Genomic DNA, 12,659 nt, shown 5'->3' with positions numbered 1-12,659 from the left:
TTGGACCGTTTTGTTTTCATTCTCGTTGGTCTCCATAAATTGTTTAAATTGATTTTTGATTTCCTGGTTTATTGAGTCATTCCTGAGCAGGATGATTCTTAGTCTCCAAGTGTTTGAGTTTCTTCCAAATTTTTCCTTGTGGTTGAGTTCCAATTTCAGAGCGTTGTGGTCTGAGAATATGCAGGGGATCATTTCAGTCTTTTGGTATCAGTCGAGACCTGTTTTGTGACCCAGAACATGGTCTATTCTTGAGAATGTTCCATGGGCATTAGAATAGAATGAATATTCTCTGGTTCTGGGGTGTAATGTTCTATATATATCTATGAGGTCCAACTCTTCTAGTATGGCATTCAAAGCTCTTGTTTCCTTGTTGGTTTTCTGCTTAGGTGATCTGTCTATTGCTGATAGTGGAGTGTTGAGGTCCCCTACTATTAACTTATTTTTATCTATATGTCTCTTTATTGTGGTTAAGAGTTGGCTTGTGTATCTTGCTGCTCCCCTGTTGGGGGCATATATATTTATAACTGTCATATCTACTTGTTGGATTTATCCTTTAAGAATAATATAGTGCCTTTCTGTATCTCTATCTATAGTTTTTAGTTTAAAATCCAATCTGTCTGATATGAGAATTACTACCCCAGCTTTCTTTTGAGATTCATTGGCATGAAAGATGGTATTCCATCCCTTTACTTTCAGTCTGGATGTATCTTTAGGCTCAAAATGATTCTCTTGTAGACAGCAAATGTGTGGGTACTGTCTTTTTATCCAATCTTCAACCCTGTGGCACTTTATGGGAACATTTAGTCCATTTACATTGAGACTGATTTTTGAGAGGTATGATTTTAATGATGCCATGTTGCCTGTAAAGTCTTTGTTCCTATAGATTGTGACTTGCTGTTCTGTATCACTCTTGGGGCCTTTTTACTTTTATAGAACTCCCCTTAATATCTCCTGTAGGGCTGGTTTCATGGTTATGAAATTGGTCATGACTGGCGATACTGGAAGGTCCTTATCTCCCCATCAATTCTGAATGACAGACTTGCTGGATAAAGGATACTTGGCTGCATGTTTTTCTCTGAAAGAGCTTTAAAAATGCCCCCCTAACCCTTTCTCTCATTCGAGGTCTGTGTAGACAGGTCTGTCGTAATTTCATACCTTTGCCTAAGTACATGAGAAATTTCTTTGCCCTGGCCACTTTCAATTCTGTATCTTCGGATCTAATATTTGTGAATTGCACTATGACATGACGTGGTATAGGTTTGTCATGATTGAGCTTGGGAGGGGTCCTCTCTGCCTCTTGGACACAAAAGGTTGTTTCCTTTGCTAGATTAGGGAAGTTTTCAGGTACAATTTGTTCAAATATCTCTTCTAGACCTCTGTTTTTCTCCACACCCTCGGGGATGCTGTTGATTCTGACATTGCAATGTTTCATGGAGTCAGTAATCTCCCGTAACCTACATTCTTGAGATTGGATTTTTTTGAGCCTAGTTTCTGTTTAAGCTTTCTCTTCTACTAACCCATCCTCCAATTCACCGATTTGTTCTTCTGCCTCATTTACCCTGGCCATGAGATCATCTAGTTTTGACTGCATTTGATTCATAGCATTTTTAGTTTCTGCCAGTTTCGCTCTCGTTTCCATCCTTAGAGATTCTATAGTCTCATTAATATTTTCGTTAATTTTTTTTGAAGTGTACACATCACCTTAACCATTGTTACTCTGAACTCCATTTCTGATAATTTGGTTATATCCTTATCCATTAGTTCTGTGGCAGAGGCCACAGACTCATTGTCTTCTTTGCCGGGGGTATTTTTCCTTCTCGTCATTCTGATGAGGAAAGGTTGCGGGGTTGTCCAGAGCCCAAATTATTGACCAGGACCCATGCAGTGTGCACTTGTTTTATAGGGATCTTAGGGATATGAGCTTCTTGATTTTTCAGCCTGCCTTCTGGGGGAGGGGACTGCCACGCTGATATTCAGGCAACCCTATTTGGGTAGAGTCTCCGTGTCCCCTGAGAGGGGTGATGGGCACACTGTGAGCCAGTATTTCCAGGCTTTTGTTCTCTGGCAGCTTTTCCTGGTTGTTTGCCGTGCCTCTTCTGAGAGTCAGAGCAGCAGTGGCCGAATCCCAGCGTCTGTCTCAGAACAAAGAGATCGCAGTCCGCTCTCCACTGAGCTCTTCTGGCTACTTTAACTCTGTTTCTGTTGGTGCTGCTAAGTCCTATAGCGTCCCGGGATGTGCAACCCACACCCAGCTTCCCAGACCTCAGTTCCAGGGCTGGCGCATCTCTGTCCTTTGTTTTTCTAACACCACCAACCGCCAGCTGCCCCCACGCGCTGGAGCTCCGTTTCAGTGTGGTTCGCTAGCATTCTGGAGCTCTGGATTTCAGACTGGTCAGGCGCGTTCCCTGGCTCAAGGTCTCAGTCTGCTCTCTTGCGGGTGCTGGTCCGCGAGTCCGCTGGCTCCCCCGTACAGGTGGCTACTGGTTCCCGGCGACCGATCTCGGAGGCTCCCTCCCCCTTCTCTTTATCTTCCAATATCTGTGCGCTGATTCACGGCTCCCCGCTTCATACCTCAATACTCATCGCTGGAGATGTTCATTTGTAGAGATCCAGATGTATCTTCCTGTGTCTCAGGCTGATTCTGTGGGTTTTCAGGATGGTCTGTTACCATCAACTCAGGGGACCAGCTGAAAATAGGGACCCCTACTCCTCTGCCATCTTAACTCCCCCTCCCAGTAGTTTACATTGTAATAAGGAGAGATAGATAACAAACAATAAACACAGAGTAAATGAATTATATGATCCATTAGATGGTAATGAGCCAGGAGGAAAGAAAACATAGAGTGGAGGAAGGGGTCAGGAGCGCAGGTCAAGGCCAAGGAGGTGAGTAAAGAGGGAACATTGCTGTATTAAATGGAGTAGGCCTCCTTGAGAAAGTGAGATTTAATCAGATTGAAAGAAAATTGAGAGAACGTGCCAAGTGCATGTGGGGCAGTATTTCAGGCAGTAAGAAGAGCTGGATTGCAGCCATGAAGCAAGAAGGTGTCTGGCCAGGAAGGTGAGATAACAGTAAGGTAAAAGGTTAGAGAGATGAACAGGAAGGGAGAAAAATTAGGTCAGCCTTACAGGCATGATTAGGACATTTGAAGTAAACTAGGAAACTTGACAGGGTTTTGAGTAGAGATATAATATCATTTGACTTATAAAATACTCACTGGTGGCTGAGTTAAGAATAAGCACTAGGGAATTTCCTGTTGATAGTGCAGCTTTATTGGACTAGCCCTTCTACAGATAACGTTATAAATGCAGGGCAATATAGAAAAGCTAATTATTTGAAGGCCAAAAGCAGATGGCAAAAAAAAGCAAAACAGCAGGCAGGAAAGTATCCCATTCAGGGAACAGAATCTGACCTGTCTTCACATCTGGGAGAGTGAAGCCAAGACTGGTAAAGTAGGGGAAGTGAAATACAAGCATGTAAATCACAAAACATATCTTTATTTTGGTGTATGTTTTCTTATGTAGACAAGTAGTACTTATTAGATATTAAAAGTAAGAAACATTTCTATATTATTCTTTATATATTTCTATCTGATAAGAATATATTAGTAGATTAAAAAAATGTTTAATAACATTTACCATGACTCTGACTAGCAACATGTCAGAAATGCTCTTTCCTTTCTTCAGCAACTTTTCTGATTTTGCACCAAGCTGTAAAAATAAACAGTGAATGGTAGAGTACAGCTAATTTAAAAGTCAGAATCCATGGAACTTTACAACAAAAACTAGGGATGTACTGTATGGTGACTAACATAATATAGTAAAATAAAAAATATTATTTAAAAAAGTCAGAATCCAAATATTTGGGGGGCAAATTAAACGGGCATACTCTCTGGTAAAGACACTGATCATCTGGCACATTTCTGGAGTCAGCCAAGCATTTAGGGGAAATGTGTATGCAGATTTTGAGGCTCCTCTGTTGTGCCTCCCTCATTTCCAAGATCTTCCTCTTTTCAGCTGCTCTGACGTCCCTAACCTTCATTTTCTAATACCTTAAATCAAAACAATTGAAGATTTCTGCTTGAGTTCTGGCCACTCTCACGCTGTACAGACATGGAGTTTCTCTGGCATAAACTGTACAAACATGTCTCTTGCCCAGGGGCGTTCCCTTCCTTCAGTTGTCCAGTTCCACACAATTCCCACCAGGTTTATGCTGATGTAGCTCACTTTTTATCACTTTTGTTTTTGTAGCATATTTATTTATTTATTTTCTTTTTTAAAAATTATGTTCAATTAGCCAACATATAGTAGATCATTAGTTTTTGAAGCAGTGTTCACTGATTCATTAGTTGCATATAACACCCAGTGCTCATCAGATCAAAAACCTATTGTGTAACCCAAAGTCATAAAAATTTACTCCAACATTTTCTTCCAAAAGTTTATAGTTTCAGATCTTACCTCTAGGTTGATGATCCACTTTGAATTGAGTTTTGTGTACAGGTAAACTTCACGTTTTGCATGTGGATATCCAGTTGTCTCAGTACAATATTTTGAAAAGATTATTCTTTCATCATGTAATTGTCTTGCCATCCAGGTAGAAATTCAATTGACAATAAATACCAGGATTAATTTTAGACTCTTAATTCTATTCTATTTATCTCTGTCTATTCTTGGGCTAGTATAACACTGTCCTGATTACCACAGCTTTGTAATTAAATTTTGATGTTGGGAAGTATGAGTCTTCCAAATTTGTTCTTCTTTTTTGAGATTAATTTGGCTGTTTTGTGTCCCTTGTATTACCATAAAATTCTTAGGATCACCCTGTCATTTTTTTTCAAAATTGTCAGTCTTTGAATTATTAAAAATTATTCTTATTTTTGAAACTACTATAAATGTAAAACAATTTTTGGATTGTTCATTCTTAGGTTATAGGAATACAAATTATAATTGCATTGATTTTGTATCCTAAAACTTTAAAGAATTTATTATTTCTAATAGTTCCTAGTGATTCCTTAGACTTTTGTATATCCAAGATCATGTCACTGCAATGGAGATAATCTAAATTGGCTTTCTAATCTGGACATTTTATTTCTTTTTCTTGCTTTATACTATCTAGAATCTCCAGTACAATTTGTTTGTTTTTTATTTATTTATAATATTTTTTATTATATTATGTTAGTCACCATACAGTACATCCCTGGTTTTTGATGTAAAGTTCGATGATTCATTAGTTGCGTATAACACCCAGGGCACCATGCAATCTGTGCCCTCCTTACTACCCATCACCAGCCTATCCCATTCCCCCACCCCCTCCCCTCTGAGGCCCTCAGTTTGTTTCTCAGAGTCCATAGTCTCTCATGCTTCATTCCCCCTTCTGATTATGCCCCCTTTCTTTATCCCTTTCTTCTCCTACCGATCTTCCTACTTCTTATGTTCCATAAATGAGTGAAACCAGTACAATTTGAAAAAAAGAAGTGGTGAAAGTGGATAACCTTGTTTGTTCTTAATAATAGGGGAAAGTATTCAGTTTTTGATATTGAAGTATGATGTTAACTGTGGGGAGTTTTTGTAGATGGCCTTTATCTGGCTAAGGAAGCCCTTATCTATTCCTAGCTTTTTGAGTGATTTTATCATGAAAGGGTGTGATATTTTGTTACATACTTTTTTTTCTGTTTCTATATGATAATCATGAGGTGTTTATCCATTAGCCTGTTAATGTGGTATATTACATTAATTGTTTTTGGGATGTTAAACCCACTCTCCATTCCTGGGATAAATCTCACTTGGACATGTTGTATAAACCTTTTTATATGTAGCTGAATTTAGTTTGCTGGTATTATGTTCAAGATTTTTGTTCAGATTTTTGTTGAAGGATATTGTTCTGAACTTTTCTGTTTTTGTGGTATCTTTGTCTGGATTTGGTATAAGAGTAATACTAGCCTCATAGATGAGTTAGAAAGTGTTCCATCCTCTCCAATTTCTTTGAAGATTTAATGAAAAATTGGTAATAATTCTCCATTAAATTTTTAGTACAAGCACAAACTGTGCCAGGGCTTTTCTTTGTGGGTGATTTTTAAGTTATTATTTCAAAGACTCTATTTGCTATATATCTATGCAGATTCTGTATTTCCTCTTGAGTCCATTTTGGTAGTTAATGTTTTCTAGGAATTTATCCATTTTATCTAAGTTATCTAACATGAAGGCATGAAATTGTTCATAGTATTCCCTTATAATTATTTTAGTATCTGTAAAGTTATTACTGATATCCCCACTTTCATTTTTTGCTTTAGCAATTTGAGTCTTCCTTTTAAAAATTTGTCATTATAGCTAGAGGTTTGTCATATTGTTGATCTTAAAGAAACAACTTTTGGTTTTGTTGATTTTACTTATGTTTTTCTATTCCTTATTTCATTTCTTTTCTCTCTAGTATTTATTGTTTTCCTCTTTCTGCTTACTTTAGGTTTTATGTGCCCTTTTTTTTCCTGTACTTAAGGTCAATAGTTAGGTTATTGATTTGAGATCTTTCTTCTTTCTAATATAATTATTTAGAGCTATAAATTTTCCACTGAGCATTATTTTAACTTCATTCTGTAAGTTTCATTATGTTTCATTTTCACTTTCATTGAAGTATTTTCTAAGTTCCCTTGGAATCTCTGCTTTGAGCCAATGTTATTTAGAATTTGATGATTTGTAGCAGTGCAGTGCTGACACTGGCTGCCTAACTTGCATACACCAAGTCCTGGTCCCCTGTGCTCTGGTGGGACTGCATTTCTTAGTCATACTAGCTTCAGTCCCAGCATGGTGGGCCCCTCCCCCCAGAAGACTGGAACAAACCACTGCCCACAGCATGTCTCCCAACCAGAGAGTTCTTCAGGGCCTTAGTTCTGAAGGAGGTGGTGACAGGTTTCATTTCACAAACAGACCATAGCACATGTAGTTAAAACTCACCACATTCATGCCAGAGACCAAACACTGCCCACAGCAGGAAAGGAGAGCCTCTGCAAACAACCAGCATGAAGGATAGAACAGCCACATACAACAGCAGAGCACATGCAGAACACATTTGAGAGACTCCCTAAAGCTCTAGGCCCTGGGCACTGCATGATCTCTTCTTCATAAGGCCATTACTTTCAGGAGCAGGAGGCATAACTGGCTTTTTTTTTTTTAAGATTTTATTTATTTACTTGACAGACACACAGCGAGAGAGGGAACACCAGCAGGGGGAGTGGGAGAGGGAGAAGCAGACTTCCCGCTGAGCAGGGAGCCCGATGTGGGGCTCGATCCCAGGACTCTGGGATCATGACCTGAGCCGAAGGCAGACACTTAGCGACTGAGCCACCCAGGCACCCCTTATAACTGGCTTTTCTAACACAGAGGAGAAGGCAGAAACTTAGACAAAATGCAAAGGCAGAGGAATTTATCCCAAATGAAAGAACAAGATAAAGTCATGTCTAGAGACCTGAGAGAAACAGATACAAGTAACATGCTTGATGGAGAATTCAGAGCAATGACCATAAGGATAGTCACTGGGCATGAGAAAAGAATAGAAGACATCAGTGAGACCCTTACCACAGAGATAAAAGTTAGAAAAGAAGTGATTGGAGATGAAAAGTGCAATAAATGAGATTGGAAATAAGCTTGATGTTGTGAACAGTGGGCTGGAAGAAGCAGAGGAATAAATTAACAACCTGGAAGACAACATAATGGAAAGCAATGAAGCAGAACAAAAGAGAGAAAGAAGAATTATACAACATGAGAATAGACTTGTGAACTCAATGACTCCATCAAGTATAATTAACATTCATATTACAGGAGTCTCAGAAGAAGAAAAGAGAAAAAAGGGGGCAGGAAATTCATTTGAGGAAATCATAGCTGAAAACTTCCCTAGTCTTGGGAAGGAAACAGGCATCCAGATCCAGGAGGCACAGATAATTCCCATCAAAATCAACAGAAGCAGGCAACACCAAGACACATTGTAATTAAATTTGCAAGATAGAGTGATAAAGAAAAAAATCTTAAAAACAGCAAGACAAAAGAAGTCCTTAACTTACAAAGAAAAAAACCATAAGGCCAGCTGGAGATTTCTCAACAGAAGCTTGGCAAGCCAGAAGAGAGTGGCATGATATACTCAAAATGCTGAATGGGAAAAATCTGTAGTAGAGAATACCGTATCCAGCAAGGCTATCATCAGAATGACAAGAAAGATAGTTTCCTAAAGAAACAAAAACTAAAGGAGTTTGTGACCACTACATCAGCCCTGCAAGAAATATTAAAGGGGACTGACTCTTTGAATGCAAAGGAGAGACAAAAGTGACAATGACAGGAAGGGATTAGAGAAAATCTCCAGAAACAAAGACAAAACAAGTAATAAAATGTCATGAAATACATAGCTATCAATAATTACTTTGAATGTAAATGGACTAAACACTTCAATCAAATGAAATGGGGTGTCAGAATGGATTTTTTAAAAAGACCCATCTATATGCTGCCTATAAGAGACTTATTTCAGACCTAAAGACACCTGCAGATTGAAAGTGAGGGGATGGGGAAACATTTATCATGCAAATGAATGTCAAAAGAAAGTGGAGCAGCAATATTTATATTGGACAGACTAGACATTAAAACAAAGACTGTAACACAAGACAAAGAAGGGCACTGTATAATCATAAAGGGGACAATCCAACAAGATGATATAACAATTGTAAATATTTGTGCACCCAGGATGGGAGCACCCAAATATATAAAACAATTAATAAAAAACATAAAGGAACTCATTGATAATAATACAGTAATAGTAGAGGACATTAACACCCCACTTACATCAATGAACAGATCATCTAAACAGAAAATCAACAAGGAAACAAAGGCTTTGAATGAGACACTGGACTAGATGAACTTAACAGGTATATTCAAAACACTCCATCCTAAAACAGCAGAATACACATTCTTTTCAAGTGCACATGGGACATTCTCCAGAATAGATCACATATTAGGCCACAAAACAGGCCTCAACAAATACAGAAGGAGTCACGTCATATGGTGCAACTTTTCTGACCACAACACTATGAAACTAGAAGTCAGAGACAAGAAAAAATCTGGAAAGACCACACATACATGGAGGTTAACAACATGCTACTACACAATGACTGGGTCAACCAGGAAATCAAAGAAGAAATTAAAAAATACATGGAAACAAATGAAAACGAAAACCTTTGGGATGCAGCAAAAGCAGTCCTAAGAGGGAAGTATATAGCAATACAGGACTACCTGAAGAAGCAAGTAAAATCTCAAATGTACAACCTAACCTTACACCTAAAGGAGCTAGAAAAAGAAGAACAAATGAAGCCTAAAGCCACCAGAAGGAAGAAAATAAAGATTTGAGCAGAAATACAGGATATGGAAACTAAAGAAAACAATAGAACAGATGATTGAAAACAGAAGCTTATTTGAAAAATTTAATAAAATTGATAAAACTCTATTCCAGACATATCTAAAAGAAAAGAGAAAGGACCCAAAATAAATAAAATCACAAATGAGAGAGGATAAATAACAACCAATACCACAGAAATACAGTTGGAAGAGATTATTAAGAAAAACATTATGCCAACAAATTGGACAACCTGGAAGAAATGGATGAATTCCTAGACACATATAAACTCCCCAAATGGAAACAGGAAGAAATAGAACACTTGAACAGATAACCAGCAAAGAAATTGAATTGGTAATCAAAAAACTCCTGACAAACAAAAATCCAGAGCCAGATGGTTTCACAGGCAAATCGTACCAAACATTTAAAGAAGAGTTAATACCTATTCTTCTCAGACTATTTCAAAAAATAGAAAAGGAAGGGGACTTCCAAATTCATTCTACATGGCCAGCATTACCCTGATACCAAAACCAAAGACTCCACTAAAAAAGAGAACTACAGGCCAATATCCCTGATAAACATGGATGCAAAAATTCTCAATAAAATACCAAAAACCTGAATCCAACAATACATTTAAGAAAATCACTCACCAGGGGCGCCTGGGTGGCACAGCGGTTAAGCGTCTGCCTTCGGCTCAGGGCGTGATCCCGGAGATCTGGGATCGAGCCCCACATCAGGCTCCTCTGCTATGAGCCTGCTTCTTCCTCTCCCACTCCCCCTGCTTGTGTTCCCTCTCTCACTGGCTGTCTCTATCTCTGTCAAATAAATAAATAAAATCTTTAAAAAAAAAAAAAAAGAAAATCACTCACCCCAATCAAGTGAGATTTATTCCTGGATTGCAACAGTGGTGTAACATTTGCAAATCAATCAATGCAATACATCACATTAATTAAAGAAAGGATAAGAACTATATATATAACTATATAATCGTTTCCATGGATGTAGAAAAAAATTTGACAAAATACAGCATCCTTTCTTTTTTTAAGATGTTCTCTTCTATGATTTTGATGGATTCCTAACTCACATTGAGGTCTTTCATCCCTTTAGAGTTTACCTTTGTGTATGGTGTAAGAGAATGGTCTAGTTTCTTTCTTCTGCAGGTGGCTGTCCAATTTTCTCAGCACCATTTATTGAAGAGACTGTCTTTTTTTCCATTGGATATTTTTTCCTGCTTTGTCGAAGATTAGTCGACCATAGAATTGAGGGTCTATATCTGGGGTCTCTATTCTGTTCCGTTGATCTATGTGTCTGTTTTTTGTGGCAGTACCATGCTGTCTTGATGATTACAGCTTTGTAATATAGCTTGAAGTCAGACATTGTGATGCTCCCAGCTTTGGTTTTCTTTTTCAACATTACCCTGGCTATTCGGGGTCTTTTCTGGTTTCGTACAAATTTTAGGATTGTTTGTTCCAGCTGTGTGAAAAATGTCAGTGGTATTTTGATAGGGATTGCATTGAATATGTAGATTGCTCTGGGCAGCATAGACATTTTAACAATGTTTATTCTTCCAATCCATGAGCATGGAATGTTTTTCCATCTCTTTGTGTCTTCCTCAATTTCAGTTTCTTACACCATACACAAAAGTAAATTCAAAATGGATCAAAGAATTAAATGTGTGACCTGAAACCATCAAAATCCTAGAGGAAGACAGAGGCAGTAACCTGTTTGACATTGGCCATAGGTTCTTCTTTCTAGATATGTCTCTTGAGGCAAGGGAAACACAAGCAAAAATAAACTATTGGGATTTCATCAAAATAAAAACTTCTGCACAGCAAAGGAAACAATCAACAAATCTAAAAGGCAACCTATGGAATAGCAGAAGATATTCGCAAATGACACATCTGCTAAATGGTTAGTATCCAAACTATATAAAGAACTTATAATACTCAACACCCAAAAACAAATAATCCAGTTTGAAAATGGACAGAAGATAAGAAAAGACATTTTTCCAAAGAATACATAACAGATGACCAACAGACATAGGAAAAGAGGCTCAACATCACTCATCATCAGGGAAATACAAATCAAAACTACAGTGAGATATCACGTCAAACCTGTTAGAATGGCTAAAATCAACATCACAAGAAACAACACTGTTGGTGAGGACGTGGAGAAAGGGGAGCCTTCTTGCACTGTTGGTGGGAATGCAGATGTGTGCAGCCACTGTGGCAGACAGTGTGGAGGTTCCTCAGAAAACTAAAAATAGAACTACCCTTGATCCTGCAATTGCAATATTATGTATTTACCCAAAGAATACAAAAATACTAATTCAAAGGGATACCTACACCCTGATGATTACAGCAGCATTTTCTATAATAGTCATGTTTTGGGAACAGTCCAAACGTCCATCAACTGATGAATGAATAACGAAGATGTGGTATACACACACACACACACACACACACACACACGCACACACACTGGACTATGACTCAGCCATAAAAATGAATGAAATCTTGCCATTTGCAGCGATGTGGATGGAGCTAGGGAGTATTATACTAAGCAAAATAGAGAAAGACAAATACCACATGATTTCATTCACATGTGGAATTCAAGAAACAAAACAAATGAACAAAGGCAAAAAAAAAAGAAGAAGAGAGGGAGGCAACCAAGAGACAGACTTTTTTTAAAGAAGATTTGTTTATTTATTTGAGAGAGAGAGAGTGGGGTGGGGAAGGGGCAGAGGGAGAGGAGAGAATCTCAAGCAAACGTCCCACTGAGTGTGGAGCCCATCATGGGGCTCAATCTCACAACCCTGAGATCATGACCTGAACTGAAATCAAGAGTCAGACCTTAACAGACTGAGCCACCCAGGTGCTCCCAGACTTCTAACTATAGAGAAACAACTGGTGTTTACCAGAGGGAAGGTGGGTGGTGGGATGGGTGAAATCGGTAATGGGGATTAAAGATTAAAATTGATGATGGTGCACTTGTGATGAGCACCAGGTCTTGTATGGAATTGTTGAATCACTGCATTATGCACCTGAAACTAATAGTACATTGTATGTTAAGTAACTGGAATTTAAATAAAAACTTGAAATAAAAAATAATTTGGTAGGCAAATAGAAAAAAATACTACAAAGCTGTGGTAATCACAATAGTATGGTCCTGGCACAAAAATAAACACAAAAATCAATAGAACAGAATAGAGAGCTCAGAAATAAGCTCACAGTTACACAAAGAAGGCAAGAATATACAGCGAGAAAGGATAGTCTCCAACAAATGGTGATGGGAA

The sequence above is a fragment of the Ursus maritimus genome, assembly GCF_017311325.1.
Source record: "Ursus maritimus isolate PB19 chromosome X unlocalized genomic scaffold, ASM1731132v1 scaffold_X1, whole genome shotgun sequence".
In the NCBI taxonomy this organism is placed as follows: Eukaryota; Metazoa; Chordata; class Mammalia; order Carnivora; family Ursidae; genus Ursus; species Ursus maritimus.
The sequence above is the reverse complement of the archived record's forward strand: the minus strand, read 5'-3'. Positions refer to the sequence as shown.